This window comes from Papaver somniferum, unplaced genomic scaffold (assembly GCF_003573695.1).
Source record: "Papaver somniferum cultivar HN1 unplaced genomic scaffold, ASM357369v1 unplaced-scaffold_137, whole genome shotgun sequence".
Lineage (NCBI taxonomy): Eukaryota > Viridiplantae > Streptophyta > Magnoliopsida > Ranunculales > Papaveraceae > Papaver > Papaver somniferum.
Window position 1 is genome coordinate 22,713,419 of NW_020622934.1, and position 20,163 is coordinate 22,733,581.

Below are 20,163 nucleotides of genomic sequence, written 5' to 3' on the forward strand. Positions count from 1 at the left end.
GATGAGATGGGTTCAATTGGTTCTACCAATAACTAGGATCGGTAATACCTAATTATGGAAATACTTGTGATTGGTTACACCAGTCACTAGGATCGGTTACACCAGTTACAAGGATTGGTTCCATCTACACATGGTATTACTTTTAATCGGTCACACTACAAGGATCGATTACACCCACACTCATGATCGGTCACACCAATTATTAGGATCGGTCACACCAATTATAAGGATCGATCATACCATCACATGGTGATTACTTATGATCGGTTACACCAATTAACAAAAACTGATCATATCAAATCATAAGTTGGTTATACCAAGATACATAACCTAAGTTAAGATCGGTTCTACCATCTCACACATATTGGTCATCCAAATATTTGCAATGAATAGACGGACCAATAATCCTAATGATTTCCCTTTCGATTCACGAAACAAGTTCATGAAAGTACTTCCTTTAAATAAATGTAAAACATTGTTTCCTGAGATGAAATCTTCACCATAACCCATTCACATAACCATAAGAATATATACAATATTATGTAGATGTAATATCTACGAAGTTCAAAAGATAAGCGTTATACTTCGTAGTCTAATTCTCTAATACTATGATCAAACTATTATGATCATGTCACATCACTAGAGTATTATACAATATGTACAGTATATATAGCTTCACAGTTATGTTTTCAATATGCATGACTTTAAAGATACGTTAGGAGTGAAAGAAGTTTAAATCAGTATTACTAACCTCAAGTGGAATGATGATGTTGTCGTTGTATTTCGCTACTTCTTCACATACTTCAGGTCTTTGGAGTAATACTTGTATGTCTCAACTGAAAAAGCGAGGGTCTAACAACCACACTGATGAGTGCCAAATATTGTATATATTTGCACCTTTTTATTGGCATTTAACTCATCATTTGTGCACTAACACTCCATTTTATCTCATATTCTGTGTTTTCGATGTTTCCAAGAATAAATACTTTTCTCAATTAATTTTGCATTTTTAGGTACTAAATAAAGCCTGGTTAACTCACGGAGCGAAAAGAGCAAAGAAACGGCAAAGACTCCCGCAGAAAGGCAGCGAAGAATGATGTTTGCAAGAGCCGGATCAACTAGAAGTGGGCTTGAAGAGGAAGAATTGTCCTTAAAGAAGATATGGGCTTGGCATACCCAATGCCCAAAACCCTTACTCAAATCCATTTCCTAAGCCTAAATTCAAAACCCAAACCCGTTTCCCTTCTTAACCGTCAGATTGGATCCATTCCATCATCTAACGGTCGCTTCATCAGAGTACATCGAGCTTTGAAGTTCCTGTCTAACATCATAGTACCTAACTCCATCTTGGACCGTCAGTTTTGATGTATATCACATCCAACGGTCGCCCCAAATCCATTTCCATTGGGCCGTTGGATCAATCCATCATCTACTCATCCTACGGATTCCCCTCACCAATCATCAAAACTTGATGATCCCGCTCAACACCACAACACCCAAATCTATTTCACCCAAAACAAACAACCCCTAAAACCCATCGGGTTCTTCTTATTCATCCCATCTCTTCTCAGCAGAAACCCACGCCTCCGCCACCAACTCCTCCTGCCGCTTCTCCAACACCACCAAAGCCATCAAATCCATCGACCACTATAACCCATCACTACCACCATCATTACCTACTTCCTCAACCATTTCAGCAACCTAATTCACTAATTTTTCATGCCTCTTCTCAGAAACCCTAGGCGTGTGAGATCAGTAAATTAGGTTGAGAAATAACACGCAATTGGAGCAGCAGTTGGACGACAAGAAGCAATAGAAACATGGGTGAAGATGATTGAGTGTTTTCAGAGATTAGGTAAGAGTTAATTTTATTTTTTATGAAACCCTAATTCTGAAATTGGGGATTTTTAGGGTTAGTTTGTGTAACTATAAATTGAGACCTTGGGTTGTTGTATAAGGCATGCCCGGATTAGCCGGTGCACCAAGCTGTAGTAGTATATTGTGTTCATCATGTTCTAATTACTTTTTTAGGGTTGAGATGAAACCATTAATTTACTGTTAAGTTTGATTCATGTTTCTGATATTGTTCTTGTTGTGCTTTACTTGTTTATGATAAATATAGTCTGAGCTCTTCATCATTTTATTTTCACAGTGTATGTCATGCATCCATTGTAGTTAGAATACTTCTGTGATGAATGTGCTGCAATTCATGCTTCATTGTATGTTATTGATCCTTTGACTAATTGTACCCTGAAAAGACAGTTAGTGCTTTGGAAAGATACCCTAATTGCGATTAGAATATCCATCTTAGGAAAGGTTTAATTATCTAAGTTATCAAATTGATCTGTGATTAGTTGTACTGTGATAAGACAGCTAATACTAGGGATTAGTTAGTTGGCTTAGTTGATATTAATCCATCCATTGAGACCCTGGATAAACGGCAGACTTGCATCTTGTCCGGTGTCCATAAAAAGGGACAAGAACATTATTGAAACTGGACTGACTTAGCTGAGATTAGGTGGTGGATTCGACTGCCCTACTGCCCTTTAATATGCATTCTTGTTTTCTATTTTGTGTTACATAACCAACTTCTAGCTGTATCGGCAAACAAAATCCCCTATTTGTGTTACTTCTTGTTCTGAAATCAGTTGTAGTGAGACCATAGTTTCCAAGCTACACCCACCTTGTCCCTGAGGACAAACCCCTTCTTACCTCACTCACTACAACTGACCTTGTATACTTGCAGGTCTAAGTTGTAGGTTCTTTTAAAACCACACCACACACCCAATATTTCGATTAGCAATCTGTATGGGCTAACTCCAATATATTGTTAAGAGTATCAACTAGACAGTCAGACTCAATCTTAATAAAAGTATATCAAAGAGTTATATCTCTCTTTCTCGATTCAATAAATACTCAAGAAAATAGAAATCTGCGAGTCTAATTGAATACAAGAGAAATCAATTGAACGGTACCAAAGACCAATGTGCAAGTATCAATCAATTTCAATCAACAACCAAAGGTTGGATTTCCAAATTGATTGATTCAACGCACAACCTGTGATATCTCAATTATATAACAAAAAATAATGCGGAAAAGAAATAACACAGACACTAGAAGTTTTGTGAACTAGGAAACCGAAAATGCAGAAAAACCCCGGGACCTAGTCCAGATTGAACACACATTGTATATAGCCGCTACATACACATTGAACCCCAACCAACCTCACACTAATCCAAGGTACAGTTGCGCTCCTTACGTCTCTGATCCCAGCAGGATACTACGCACTTGATTCCCTTAGCTGATCTCAACCACAACTAAGAGTTTCTAAGACCCAAAGTCGAAGATTTTAATAAACAAATCTGTATCACACAGAAAAGTCTAAGGTAATAGATAAATATGTCTCCCATAGAAATACCTACGAGTTTTGTTCCGTCTTTTGATAAATCAAGGTAAACAAGAACCAATTGATAAACCAGATTTATATTCCCGAAGAACAACCTAGTATTATCAATCACCTCACAATAATCTTAATCTACTAGCGAAAGAAGATATTACAGAATCATAAACGATGAGACGAAGATGTTTGTGACTTATTTTATATCTTGCCTATCGGAGAAATCAATCTCAAGCCAATCCTTACGATTGGACTTAGTACGATATAAACAACAAGATCAGATCAAACAACTACAAGAAAGTAGTATCGGTCTGGCTTCACAATCCAAATGAAGTCTTCAAGTCGTTAACCTACAGGGTCTCGGTAGAAACCTACAGGGTCTCGGTAGAAAACTAAGGTTAAAGGAGAATCGACTCTAGCTAATACAACTAGTATCACACAGGAGGTTTGGGGATTAGGTTTCCCAGTTGCTAGATTTCTCCCTTATATAATCTTTCAAATCAGGGTTTGCAATCAATGTTAGCTTAGTAACAAAGGATTCAATATTCATTGTTAGATGAAAACCTGAATAGATTCAAGCTAATATCTTTCAAACGTTAAATCGAAACTTAGCTTGTTACACACAAATCAAATGTACGTTCATCTAGGTTTGTGTAACCGTACCCAAACATGTACATCTAGTTGGTTCAACAGTAGTTAACCATGGTTAGCCATACGAGCACTTTCATATAACCCATATTGTTCTTTACCACAACTAGTTCAAATGACTCAAATGAACTAGTTAGAGAATTGTTCAATTTCTTATATCTTTATAATAGACACAATTGAAACAAAAACAATTTGATTCACTCGAATCGATTCATGAATTTTATAGCCACAATTTGCAAACTTGCATTCCTTAGTTTATATAAGTTTAAGTTCACGAATAATCGTTTTTAGAAAATAACCAACTTAAGTTCGTGGACAGGTACGCGGACTTAAGTACCCGGAATAAGTTTTTTTTCAATTCACAAACTCGAGCAGAAATTCTCGGGATGAGAACCTCCGACAGTACGCGGACTAGGTACGCGGACTCTAGTTCCGGTTTTCCTGAGCAGCAAAGTAGGCATACTTTGATTTATGGAATAAGGACTTATACATGTATGGGTTACCACAAAATGCTTATATACATCCATGGTTATATAATACAAACTCTCATTTCAATCATTGAAACATTCTTAGAGGACGTTATATAGTTGTTGTTCACAAACCATTTTTCATCAAAGCCATTTTCAAGTGATTGAAACTTAACATGACTTTCATCACTAGTAAAGATGAACTTGGCCAAAGCGAAATCTTACCAACACATATTTCGAGAAATTGATAAGCGAAATCAAATGTGCATAATCAAAGTTTATATAGGAAAACAACTTTTGTCTCAAGATAGGAGACTTTTGAGTGATAGAAAAGTTCAAGTCTCCACATACCTTTTAGTCGATCAAGTTCCACAAGTTCCTTGAGTAGTTCTTCGTCTTTGTATGATGATCGTCATGGAGTCTTGAGCTCAACTACACTTTCTATCCTAGTACGAGACTTAGCTAATAGTAGACTAGAAATCAAGACTTATAGTTTTGATCACTAATATTGACAAACATGCTTGAGATAGAAATGTATGCGAGTTCGACCGAGCAGTGCTCTAACAATCTCCCCCTTTGTCAATTTTAATGAAAAACTATCAATACATATGGAATACAAAAATAGATAAATAAACTTTTGTAGCTTCTCTTCCACATGCCTGATCTTCTTGGGTCTTCAACATTACTCGGAATCTTCGTCACTTCCGAGTACTCTAATGATCCCAAAGGTTCTAAGTTTAGTATCACCGTCATTGAAATTCCGTAGTCATAACAATGAGAAAACAAGAATTCTCAATCATTGTTATACAGTGTCATAGTATTATTATACAACATCAAAGTTCAATTGTATCACAACTTCGACAACAATACTATGGTGATATGTATCACTCCCCCTTAGTCAATACTCCATCACACATGGAAACCACTCCCCCTTACACAATGATCCGAAAACCATATGTATTTGTAGTGTGAACTACACATTAATTCTCCCCCTTTTTGTCAATAAAATTGGCAAAGGTACAAAAACTAGTGGGATCCTAATGAAATTTCCATAGAGACATTTCATGACCAAAAGAAATCACATATCAACTTTTTAGATGTCATCATATATCCGAAGCTAAATGCATTCATCAAGGAGTTTACAAAGATACAAGATAACCCCTATAATATACCACAGTCGCACTCCCCACAAAGATTTGGCAATTAAGCACAAGTTCAATTAAGAACTGTCCCCCATAAAATGTCATTCCCGAAAGAACAACAAGAGCGACCTTACTTTCATAGGAAAAAAGGATTTCTTTGGACATAAAAAATCACATAAGAATATGAATTTGAATCCAAAAATACTTAATTAAATTAACCACAAGAAAACCTATGATTAATTTAATTGTAAATGCTAAACATAAGAGAACTTACGGAGCCGCACAGTGTATACATAAAATACGGATCAAGGAAGATCAATACTGTGGAATAGACAAGGATTCATTCTACTTTCCATCACTATTTGCACAATAACATACAATAGGCATAATCCTCGTGAACAAATGTTCATCCTATCTTCCATCAATACTTGCATAATGACATAATAGGCTTAAAACTTTTGTAATATCAAAATTTCATTCATTCTTTTATCAATACATGCATATCGACATATGAAAGACTTAAATTTTGACAAAGTATGGGACAATCATAGTTCACGGACGCAAACACACATATCCCATAACAAATTTGCAATACATGAAATCATTAAGATTAATACTGCAAAAATCATCTTCCAAACAACTTTTTACAATTTAAGCAAATAAACCTAAAAACAATGAAGATGAAAAACGTTGGACATAGGTATGTGTAATCACAATAATGGCTATTCCAAACTTTAGTTATTCTTCTTAAAAACACAAGAATAAAATTCTCATAAGAAGATTTACTAGACAAAAGAAAATCAAAGTCCATTGAGAACCTCATACCTTTCAATGAATCCGTCAAACAAGGTATCACCGATTTCCTTAACTCTCTTGACCGTAGACACACCATATTCGTGAGTTAGAACACTAACTTTACGATCAACAACCCGAGCAAGATGTCTAGCCTTGACACAGTCCATGATGAGCTTCTTTTGATTCCGTATCAGAATATTCTGATTGGCAAGGATTCTGGCCTGACCATCTAAGAGTTGGTTTATTTGTTGTGATCCTTTTTTCAAGCATCTTCTTTAGAACCAGATCTTGAATTGATTCACGTCCTTGAGTGTCTTCCTCCATATTAAGATGCACTATCTCTTGAGATTTTGCAGAGTTCTCCATATATTTTTTTGATAAGGATGGAATAACACAATAAAGAGAATATATGTGTTTGTAAATATGAGAAGGAAAATCTTGTTTTGGAAACCCTATGAACTCAGGGAGTAGGACATGGACGTTCACGGACCGATCACAAGAGAGATATGGATTTGAACTAAATTCAGTAAGAGGAAGAACACAATGTTTGTCAAATATTGCTCAAAAAATCCTTAGAATTAGAGTCTGAGTCATAAAAAAAGTCTTTCATAACTTTGATTGATTGACAAAATAAAATGACACATAAAGGCGTACAACAAATCTTGAGACTCCCATAGTCATCATCCTTGTACCTCTCAAGATAGATTCAAGGATGAGATTACATAAAGTTAGGTAAATGAGTGAGAAGTGATCTCACTACCAAACATGGGAAGAGGGTTGTACATGTTCTTTAACCGTTTTACTTGTATATTCCCCATTTTCCATTTATTATAACGTATTCCAGAGGAATTCTTCATAAACCCTTTCAAAAGCCATCTGAAGGATTTTTCTGAGGACTGAGTCTAGGACCTCTAGAAATAGGTTCCAGAAAAGGGAATTTGGAGGATTTCCATTTTCTTGATCTAGACCTACCAGACTTGTTCTTATGAACACAGGGAAGGTCTTCATTAGTGGCACAAGAGTTTATACCATAATCAGGAATATGCAACATGTGATGATTTCTTGAAGAGAGATCATAAGATTTATGGTTTTATGTCGGCAAGAGATTCACTGTAGATGTCCTCAGACGATTTACTTCATTGACAATATAAAGAAGCAAATTATGGAGATTAGAAATTTGTTTCTTCCTAGCAAAACAACGTATAACATAGTGATTCTTTTCCCCACAGAATGTACAACATCCACTACACCATTTTCAGGATTTTGTCACAGGTTATACCTGTTACTGATTGAATTTGTAACGGTTATAACTGTACTAAATAGGCCGTTATTAATAATTGTGATGGTGTTTTGTAACGGTTTTATCTGTGACAATAGCCAGATACAGTCACATATAAAAGCGTTACAATAATTAATAACCACAAAATACCTAATTTTATGATTGCGACACGTGTCATATTTGTCACATATATCTTAACGGTTTTAATTGTTACTCTCTATTTACAACAATTAGTTGAATGACACGTTACAATATTTGTGGACGCGTGTTATTTTTAGGAGGATGACACGTTTTTTTTAATCACATTTCATGTCATAGCTAAACCCGTGACAATTTTTAACTCACAATTTAAAAAAATGGGTAGCCCAGACTATTTTCATGGATCCGGGCTTCCAATCTACATGCCTTGGTCTCGATGATGGACCTGCACTCTCCGTTTACAGGCCTGAACTACAAATAAACCGCAAAATGGATTAAACCTGGATTTTCTAGTTTACAAACATGCAGTACAATTAAACCTGAAACACAACTGCAATCTATTCTCTTTCAATCTGCAATTCATACATATCAATCTACAATCCCTAACCTCACCATAACTTCAAAAGATGAATAAAGTTCTCCAATCTCTTCATACATATTTCACACATACATTTTATACTGCAACTGCTCCAAAGACCACCATAATCTATTTTCTGAGCCTTTTCCATGTGTAGGATCAAGCAAACACTCGTGAGCTGCAAAGCCCAACTTCAATAAGGACAATTGTAGATCACAATGTGACAAGAAGCTACAAGAGAACAAAAATATACAAATGAATGATAATAATTTTTTTAGTTTATTACATGTATCATACCATGTAACGATCTTAGATAAATCTATCATTTCACATAATTCTAGACCATTAATCAAAACTATGACAACCCCAGCAAAGAGTATGAAAGGAAACAAGTAGAGCAACACTACTTAGACGAACACATAGTTAAATATGAATGGTATGATTGAAGAAATCAGCATACAAGTATACAACTAAAAGGTGTACAGATTTGTTGGTTCAATAACCAATATCGCACATTCTACGTGCACACAACCTACCCATGGGAAACTAAGTAACTACAAAAACACATAATGAACTTGCCAATAGCAGAAATTTACCGAATAACAAAGTTCCAAAATGGTATCAGTGCAAGTTCTTAACACCACCAGTAGTAGGCGCAGACTTACGAGCAATCTAGTTGCATTACCTTGCCTTCATGAACACAACTAAACAGGGATTCCCTACAAAAAAGATAGTTTTTATTTCATATGAAATACACATTTAATAAGAAGTCAACATTATTGATACGTTTTATAAGTAATCAAACAAACAACTTTAAGTCACAGACAAAAAACTAGGAGACATTTACCTGCCAGATACACACAATCTTGCCTCATATGCATGTGTGGGCTTGTATATTTATGTGGTCTCCCACATCCAAAATAACTGCTTCGTCTGTGAAACGAATACTCTTGTAAGTGACAATTTCAACGCTTGGACTCTACAAGTAGAAGTTAATACAACCAGTTATATCCAATTTAATACAGAATGCATACACCCAATTCAAATAGTCCTCGCTTGTAATAAACTATCCATGTAAACACAACTGTAAGTCTATAGAAACTTGAAAAGGTGTTCACAAAACAGGGGAAGAGACCAACCATTTACTAAAACTATGATATTGTATTTTAGGATGACAAGAACAAAAATTAAAAAAATAGTAAAGAAAATATTGAATAAAGTCATTACCTGTCTGTCATGATTGAACACCAACTCAAAAGCATCATGATTTGTGAAGTCTTCAAAATGCGAACAAAGTTAAGGTATGTCGGCAGAATTCTGAACTAATGGTATTGGAAATACGAATCAACAGGAAAAAACTAAGCCAGACAACATTAAGGAACAAAATTTGCCCTTGTCTTTTAATACACGACCTAACATCAACATGGCATGGAGGCACACAAAGAAATCCATATATACATGCATGGCCCAAACAAGTATACAAGGCTGTAATATTTAGTTTCAGCATTTATTGTACAACAGAACCAAAGATTGGGTACACAGAGGATGCGGACTATTTTCACACATTTTCATCAATCACAAACATACATGCGCATGTCCATGAAAATGACAGTGTCGTGTATTGAACTATTATCACTCATATTATATGTAGCATTCATAAGTCTGGTATACACACAGAGGATATGGGCTAAAATTTTTTCAAACATTTTACCTCCTTGTATGCCCATTTTTATAAACCACAAACATGCATTTTCAATAAATTTTCAGAGCCATGTATTAGGTTAATATCATTCACATCAATATGCAGTATTTAATGATAATTACAGAAGATATGGGATTTACACAGATCTTAAATGCAAGTAGGTCGATCACTTGTGAGTGGTCAAGAGAAGTGCTTTCACACCAACCTTAAATCCTATCCTAAGGTGATCGACATACTCTCAGTTCGAAGATCATATGGATTATCAGCTATAAGAATTTCCTACAGTAAAACTACTGTTTTACAAATAAATTACTTTTACTAATTATAGGATAGGCGGTAGATGAAATGCTTAAACTACTGGACTATGCAAGTAAAATTTTATCACATTCTCCAGAACTGGCAGGATTTAAGAAAACTAACCTTCAAAAGAGTGCGTGCAAGGTCATCAATGTCCGACAAACTAAATGTCAAATTTTAACAAGGACATACATTCCTATATAGCAAATAGTTAACATGTTTATAATATGTATTGATCTTATAGAAAAATAACACATTATACACGTGCACATTCATCATATATGATTGTAAATTCAAAAGGTAAATTCTGTAAGGAAGTAAATAATGGTAGTTTATCGCAAGAAGGATAATAAAGAACTAGCTATATGTGCTGACTGGATCTCAAACTGGGTCAAGACTCAAATTTAGGCAACCGGTCTTACAAATTCTTACAAATTTGGCATGTTTGAAAGCAAATTCTTACAAAGTTGTTGAACAACTAAGCCCTGACCCTGCAACTACATCTGCCTGGTCAAAAAATCTTAATTACTAACAATCTTGTTCCTGGCTACCTTAGTTGTTTTAGTAACACTCGCAGCCTAAGAAAAGTGAACTAGTTTTATAAGATATGCCCAGTGACTGCAGGAGGTCAAAGCATATCCCAGTTAGAATAATTAAGAAAAGATAAGTCATTATGGGACGCAGTTAAGTGCATCACACAGCTGAATCTACAATATATCATAGAAAGGCAATAATTAGTGCTTTGAATGAAACCTATGTGAATATATGCTTGCAAGCTCAAGTCTTGCTATTAGATAAGAACACCTCTTTTTGAATTTCAAACATGTGATCTCAAAATGATGCAACTACAATCAGTAGAGATACAACATTTACTTACGTAATAAAAATTATTAACTCAGGATCATCATCATTGTTTTCCAAAAGACCCTGTCATGAATCATGACAAAGAATATATAAAAAATATGTACAAAATAATCGTACTTTGACAAGATATTGTTCATTAAGGATATCTCTCTACATTAAATCAAAGCAATCATTTCATATAATATCTAGTTATTAGTTCGCTAAGAATTTGAGTTAGTCATAATACCACATATAATCCAAGTTAATCCAACTATCCAAACAAATCTTCTCTAGTTAACTATGTTGGACACATACCGTTTAGCTAAGCCTACACATGTCTCATGAAAATCTATGGTTGAGCACAATTAACATGCCAATGTCCAAGGACATATAATAGTCATTACTAGGAACAGTTCAAAACCAATTGTCTCAAGTAAAAATTTCTACGGACGGTATCTAAAATCAGGCCGTCCCTAGAAGCCATCGGTTTTGTAATGACAGATAGTCCCATAAAAGATAGAGACAATAAAGAAAACACCATTTCCCTCCTACGGTTGGAATAAACTACAGAGAGTCACTGTCTACTAATCCCTAAAGACAAGCTTAAATTTGCATATGCAGTAATTGTACTTGGCATTAGGTATGACCAAAGACTTGAAAAAAACAAAAATGATAACATGTTCCAGAATGTTGAGCACCCTACTATGACCGAAACATTGAGCACCATGCATAGTACACAAACAATACAACTTCTTTCTCAGAAAAAAATAAGCAAAATAACCTAAGCAAGTTAAAACCAACAAGTCCTAAGACTAAAGAACCGCAGCCTGCAAGATTATCATGCATTATCAACATAGCAGCCCTACCACTACTGAAGAAAGCAAAGTATACAATAAGGATTTTACCCTTTATCTATTCTTTCAGGCTTTTTATCAAACACTTAATGTGCAGTTATGTTGGTCTTATTGTTTCTTTCTACACCTTGATTTCCTCGAGGGACGAGGCAAAACTGCAGAAGAGAAAACTAATACACAATTAGACCAATAACCATCCTACAATCAACAAAAAAAAAAAAAAAGATTTTCAATTAAAAACTAAAACCCAAAAAAATTAAATTCACTTAAACTAACCTCACCTCAGATCTTTCAATTGAAACAGATTACTCTTTTTTCTCATCACCACTATCACACCATCATCACCAGAACCTTGAATGGATTACAATCATAGTTATCTGAACATGATATGGTAGCATAGATTTTGAGAAGAACTTGAGCGCTCATCTAATGAATCATATCACCTCAAATCCCTAGGCCCATTAGCTACATTTACTGCCGACTTCGAGACCTGAATCACCCAACTAAAACAAAAACACAACAAACATTTCAGAGACTAGATATAAATAAATTAGACATACTTATGCAATCAAAGAAATAAACCTCATATTTTGATGAAAAATTGAGCGAAAAAATAATAGGAGTAAGAAATTGGGGGTTTGTTACAGACTCTTCAACTCTCTTCAGATCTAAACAAGTTAGGCTTCGAACTTCAGAAATCACTCTTCAATCGTTATCAATCGTTATGAGTATGTATAATAGTGGGATTTACCAGAGAAATAAGAGTACTAGGTTGGGTGAAATCGATCGTAACTGAAGCAAATCGATCGTAACTGAAATAAGAGTATTCGGTGCTGAAAAGAGATGATAAGGTAGAAAGGAATAATTTTTCCCTTCAAGTTAAACAAAAGGAAAAGAAACATAGAGATCTTTGGTACAGGGATGAGGGATTACAGTGGTGGTAGTGAGTGATTGAGTGAAGATTGTTGCGGCTGTGTTGATAGCAACTTAGGGTTTTCTTTCCGCTGGAGAGAGACTGGAGAAAGTGAGAAAGATAAGGATGAGAGAAAGGGGGAAATGAAGTGAGAGAAGATATACTTTGGGTTTTGATAGAAAGTACTCGAGGTACCCAATTGGGCCCGATTGGCTAGGAGTTGAACTTCCAAGTTATAGGTTCAAGCCAAGTCATATGGTCTTCTAATCTAGTTGTTAGATTAGAAGTCCACGTCAGCTAGGACAACCTACTAAGTCATATGGGATGGCTAATCTAGCAGCTAGATTAGCAGTCCACGTTATCTGGGACCACTGTCCAGCGATGTTTGGTTCAGCGCTTTAAATCTCAGTCGTTGTATCAAATTTGGTGATTTTTGTGGTTCGTGTGATTTTTGTGAGCGCTTAACCATTCAGTGTTAAGGTCACTTTTTGAGCGTAGAACCATTCAGCGCTTCAATCACTGCCGTTAGACCAAATTTTGCGATTTTTGTGCTCCGTGTGATTTTTGTGAGCGCCGAACCATTCAGCGTTAAGGTATCTTTTTCAGCGTTGAATCATTCAGCGTTTCAATCTCGCTACTAGTTGAACTGCGAGCAAATGCTAGGAGAGAGAACTAGCAAATGCTAGTGTTATCTTTTAGACCAGACTTTTTTTTTGAATTGCAACATTTAACTACCAATCTAGCAGCTCAATTTCCGAAACTGTCTGATAAAAAAAAAAGTACTCGACGATCCATATAAATCTAAAGTTTTATTATAATGAAGATGAAATTTATCAATTTGAACATCCCAGATTCAAAGATTACTAGAGTTAGACCTGAGTTTCTAACTCGGATGAACTGAAGATGAAATATATCAGATTCGAACATCCCGAGTTCAAAGATTATTAGAGTTAGACTTGAGTTTCTCGTTCGGATGAACTGAAGACGAAATATATCAGAACTGATCAACACGGGTTCAAATACTACTAGAGTTAGACTTGAGTTCCTCGTTCGGATGAACTGAAGACGAAATATATCAGAATTGATCAACACAGGTTCAATAACTACTAGAGTTAGACTTGAGTTTCTCGTTCAGATAAACTGGAGACGAAATATATAAGAATTGATCAACACAAGTTAAAAAACTACTAGAGTTAGACTTGAGTTTCTCGTTAAGATAACTGAAGACGAAATATATCAGAATTGATCAACACAGGTTCAAATACTACTAGAGTTAGACTTGAGTTTCTCGTTCAGATGAACTGAAGACACAATATATCAGATTACTAGAGTTAGACCTGAGTTTCTCGTTCGGATGAACTGAAGACCAAATATATCAGATTTGAAAATCACAGGTTCAAAAATTGCTAGAGTTAGGCCTGAGTTTCTCGTTCAGATGAACTGAAGACAAAATATATCAGATTACTAGAGTTAGACCTGAGTTTCTCGTTGGGATGAAATGAAGACGAAATATATCAGATTCGAACATCACATGTTCAAAGATTGCTGGAGTTAGACCTGAATTTCTCGTTCGGATGAACTGAATACGAAATATATCATATTCGAACATCACAGGTTCAAAGATTGCTAGAGTTAGACTTGATTTTCTCGTTCGGATGAACTGAGACGAAATATATCAGAATTGATTAACACAAGTTCAAATACTACTAGAGTTAGACTTGAGTTTCTCGTTCAGATAAACTGAAGACAAATATATCAGAATTGATCAACACAAGTTAAAAAACTACTAGAGTTAGACTTGAGTTTCTCGTTCGGATGAACTGAAGACGAAATATATCAGAATTGATCAATAAAGGTTCAAAACTACTAGAGTTAGACTTGAGTTTCTCGTTAAGATAATTGAAGAAGAAATATATCAGAATTGATGAATACAGGTTCAAAAACTACTAGAGTTAGACTTGAGTTTCTCGTTCGGATGAACTGAAGACAAAATATATCAGAATTGATCAACACAGGTTCAAATACTACTAGAGTTAGACTTGAGTTTCTCGTTCAGATGATTTGAAGACACAATATATCAGATTACTAGAGTTAGACCTAAGTTTCTCATTCGGATGAACTGAAGGCAAAATATATCAGATTACTACAGTTAGACCTGAGTTTCTCGTTGGGATGAAATGAAGACGAAATATATCAGATTCGAACATCACACGTTCAAAGATTGCTGGATTTAGACCGGAGTTTCTCGTTCGGATGAACTGAATACGAAATATATCAGATTCGGACATCACAGGTTCAAAGATTAGAGTTAGACTTGAGTTTCTCGTTCGGATGAACTGAAGACGAAATATATCAGAATTGATTAACATAGGTTCAAATACTACTAGAGTTAGACTTGAGTTTCTCGTTCAGATAAACTGGAGACGAAATATATAAGAATTGATCAACACAAGTTAAAAAACTACTAGAGTTAGACTTGAGTTTCTCGTTAAGATAACTGAAGACGAAATATATCAGAATTGATCATTACAGGTTCAAAACCTACTAGAGTTAGACTCGAGTTTCTCGTTCGGATGAACTGAAGACGAAATATATCAGAATTGATCAACACAGATTCAAATACTACTAGAGTGAAAATGACCAGATCACCCTTATCGGAAATAACTAAAGTAAATATTACAGAAATAAAATGACTATATTACCCTTATAGGAAATAAGTAAAGTAAATAGTACAAACAGTGAAAATGACCATATTACCCTTACTAGAAATTAGTGCAATAAATATCATGTAGATAGTGAAAATGACCATGCTACCCTTATCGGAAATAAGTGAAATAAATATTACAGATTGTGAAAATGACCATATTACCCTTACTAGAAATAAGTGCAATAAATATCACACAGACAGTGAAAATGACCATATTACCCTTACTAGGATTAGTGCAATAAATATCATGGAGACAGCTAAAATGACCATACTACCCTTATCAGAAATAAGTAAAGTAAATATTACAGATTGTGAAAATGACCATATTACCCCTTACTAGAAATAAGTCAATAAATATCACAGAGACAGTGAAAATGACCAAACTACCCGTATTGGAAATAAGTGCAATAAATATCACACAGACGGTAAAAATGACCATACTACCCTTACTAGAAATTAGTGAAATAAATATTATGGAGACTGTAAAAATGACCAGACTACCCTTACTATTTTACCATATTACCCTTAATGGAAAAAAGTGCAACAAAATATTATGCAGAATATGAAAATTACCAGACTACCCTTATCAGAAATAAGTGAAGTAAATATTACAGACTGTGAAAATGACCATATTACCCTTAATGGAAATTAGTGCAATAAATATTATGGAAACTGTTAAAATGACCAAACTATCCTTATCGGAAATAAGTAAAGTAAATATTACAGACTGTGAAAATAACCATACAACCCTTATAAGAAATAAGTAAAGTAAATATTACATACTATGAAAATGACTATTTTACCCTTAATGGAAATAAGTGCAATAAATATTATGGAGACTGTCAAAATGACCAGACTATCCTTATCGGAAATAAGTAAAGTGAATATTACAGACAGTGAAAATGACCATACTACCCTTACTGGAAATATGTGCAATAAATATTATGGAGACTGTGAAAATGACCAGACCACCCTTATCAGATATGAGTAAAGTAAATATTACAGTCTGCTAAAATGACCATTTTACCCTTAGGGGAAATAAGTGCAATAAATGTCATGGAGACTGTCAAAATGACCAAACTACCCTTATTGGAAATAAGTTCAATAAAAAGAAAATGCCCAGACTACCCTTATCGGAAATAAGTTAAGTAAATACTATAGACTGTGAAGATGACCATATTACGCTTACCGAAAAATGACCATTTTACCTTTACGACCGTAAGGGTAAAATGGTCATTTTCATAGTCTTCATAATATTTACTGCACTTATTTCCAATAAGGGTAATATGGTCATTTTCACAATATGTAATATTTACTTTACTTATTTACGATAAGGATAGTCTAGTCATTTTCACAGTCTCCATAATATTTAGTGCACTAATTTCCATTAAGGGTAATATGGTCATTTTCACAGTTTGTAATATTTACTTTACTTATTTCCAATAAGGGTAGTCTGGTCATTTTCACTGTCTTCATAACATTTATTGCACTTATTTCCACTAAGGTAAAATGGTTATTTTCACGGACTATAATATTTACTTTACTTATTTTTGATAAGGGCAGTTCAGTCATTTTTATAGTCTCCATGATATTTGTTGCAATAATTTCTAGTAAGGGTAATATGGTCATTTTCACTGTCTGAAATATTAACTTTACTTATTTTTAATAAGGGTAGCCTGGTCATTTTCACAGTATTGCACTAATTTTCGTTAAGGGTAATATGGTCATTTTCATAGTTTATAATATTTACTTTACTTATTACCGATAAGGATAGTCTGGTCATTTTCACAGTCTCCATAATATTTATTGCACTAATTTCCATTAAGGGTAATATGGTCATTTTCATAGTTTGTAATATTTACTTTACTTATTTCCGATAAGGGTAGTTTGGTCATTTTCATAGTCTCCATAACATTTATTAACCTTATTTCCAGTAAGGGTAAAATGGTCCTTTTCAAAGACTGTAATATTTACTTGACTTATTTTTGATAAGGGCGGTTTGGTCATTTTATAGTCTCCATGATGTTTATTGCATTAATTTCTGGTAAGGGTAATATGGTCATTTTCACAGTCTGAAATATTAACTTTACTTATTTTTAATGAGGGTAGTCTGGTCGTTTTCACACTCAATAATATTTATTGCACTAATTTCCAGTAAGGGTAATATGATCATTTTCACAGTCTGTAATATTTACTTTACTTACCAATAAGGGTAGTCTTGTCATTTTCACAGTCTATATAATATTTATTGCATATGTTTCCAATAAGGGTAAAGTGTTCATTTTCATAGTCTGTAATATTTACTTTACTTATTTTTGATAAGGGTAGTTTAGTAATTTTCACAGTCTCCATGATATTTATTGCACTAATTTGCAGTAAGGGTAATATGGTCATTTTCAGTATGTAATATTTACTTTACTTATTTTTGATAAGGGTAGTTTGGTCATTTTCATAGTCTCCATGATATTTATTCCATTTATTTTCAGTAAGGGTAATATGGTCGTTTTCACAGTGTAATATTTACTTTACTTATTTCTGATAAGGTAGTCTAGTCATTTTCTTGGTCTCCAAAATATTTATTACACTTATTTCCAGTAAGGGTAAAATAGTCATTTTCATAGTATGTAATATTTACTTTATTTATTTCTGATAAGGGTAGTTTGGTCATTTTCATAGTCTCCATGATATCTATTGCACTTATTTCTAGTAAGGTTAATATAGTCATTTTTATAGTCTCCATGATATTTATTGCGCTTATTTCTAGTAAGGGTAATATGGTCATTTTCATAGTAAGGATAATATGGTCGTTTTCAAAATGTGTAATATTTCCTTTACTTATTTCCAATAAGGGTAGTCTGGTCATTTTCACAATCTCCATTATATTTGTTGCACTTATTTCCAGTAAGGGTAAAATTGTCATTTTCACAGTCTGTAATATTTTCTTTACTTATTTCTTATAAGGGTTGTATGGTTATTTTCACAATCTGTAATATTTACTTTACTTATTTTCGATAAGGGTAGTTTGGTAATTTTCACAATCTCCATGATATTTATTGCACTTATTTGCAGTAAGGGTAGTATGGTCATTTTCAGTCTGTAATATTTACTTTACTTATTTTTGATAAGGGTAGTTTGGTCATTTTCATAGTCTCCATGATATTTATTCCATTTATTTTCAGTAAGGGTAATATGGTCATTTTCACAGTCTGTAATATTTACTTTACTTATTTCTGATAAGGTAGTCTAGTCATTTTCATGGTCTCCAGAATAGTTATTACACTTATTTCCAGTAAGGGTAAAATAGTCATTTTCATAGTTTGTAATATTTACTTTATTTATTTCTGATAAGGGTAGTTTGGTCATTTTCATAGTCTCCATGATATCTATTGCACTTATTTCTAGTAAGGTTAATATAGTCATTTTTATAGTCTCCATGATATTTATTGCGCTTATTTCTAGTAAGGGTAATATGGTCATTTTCATAGTAAGGATAATATGGTCGTTTTCAAAATGTGTAATATTTCCTTTACTTATTTCCAATAAGGGTAGTCTGGTCATTTTCACAATCTCCATTATATTTGTTGTACTTATTTCCAGTAAGGGTAAAATTGTCATTTTCACAGTCTGTAATATTTTCTTTACTTATTTCCGATAAGGGTAGTTTGGTCATTTTAACAGTTTCCATAATATTTATTGCACTAATTTCCATTAAGGGTAATATGGTCATTTTCACAATCTGTAATATTTACTTCACTTATTTCTGATAAGGGTAGTCTGGTAATTTTCATAGTCTGCATAATATTTTGTTGCACTTTTTTCCATTAAGGGTAATATGGTAAAATAGTAACGGTAAAATAGTCATTTTCATAGTCTGTAATATTTACTTTACTTATTTCAGATAAGGGTGGTCTGGTCATTTTCACAATCTTCGAAATTTTTATTGCACTTATTCCGATAAGGGTAGCCTGGTAATTTTCACCGTCTTCGGAAGAAGCAGATATGTCAAAGTCAAAATTCTATAAAGTCATGACTTGTTGACTTGGTCTTGATCCTGTTTTCTAATATTAAGAAAATTAAAATGAAAAAGAAAAATGTATTTTGATTTATAGAAATGAAATATAATTGTTAGTTTGTACAAATGTGGGAAAATTAGTGACAAGTAAAATTCAAAGTGTTATAATTTTGGGGTTGTTTTAGATGTGGTGAAATATTTGGGTGGAATCATCACTTTGAATTATAATTGTGATTGTCTGTAAAATTGTCAACAAATATTATTGTGACTAATAAAAGAATCTAATATTCCTAATTATTATCACGAATACAAAATTTAATAACAGTTATAACTGTTGCAGGACTTGTCACAGGTGTATCTGTGATTGAAAAATAAACTGTGACAGGTTGCACTGTTACAAAATGCTGGTTTTGGTGTAGTGATCGTGAAATTGGGACAAGATTGCCTTGATCCAAACCATCGTCACATGCACATTGTATCAGGAGAAGGTGTAGAGAATGACTTAATCATCAAAACAGAGTTTTCCTTTTTCAAGGCGTTACACTGTTCTT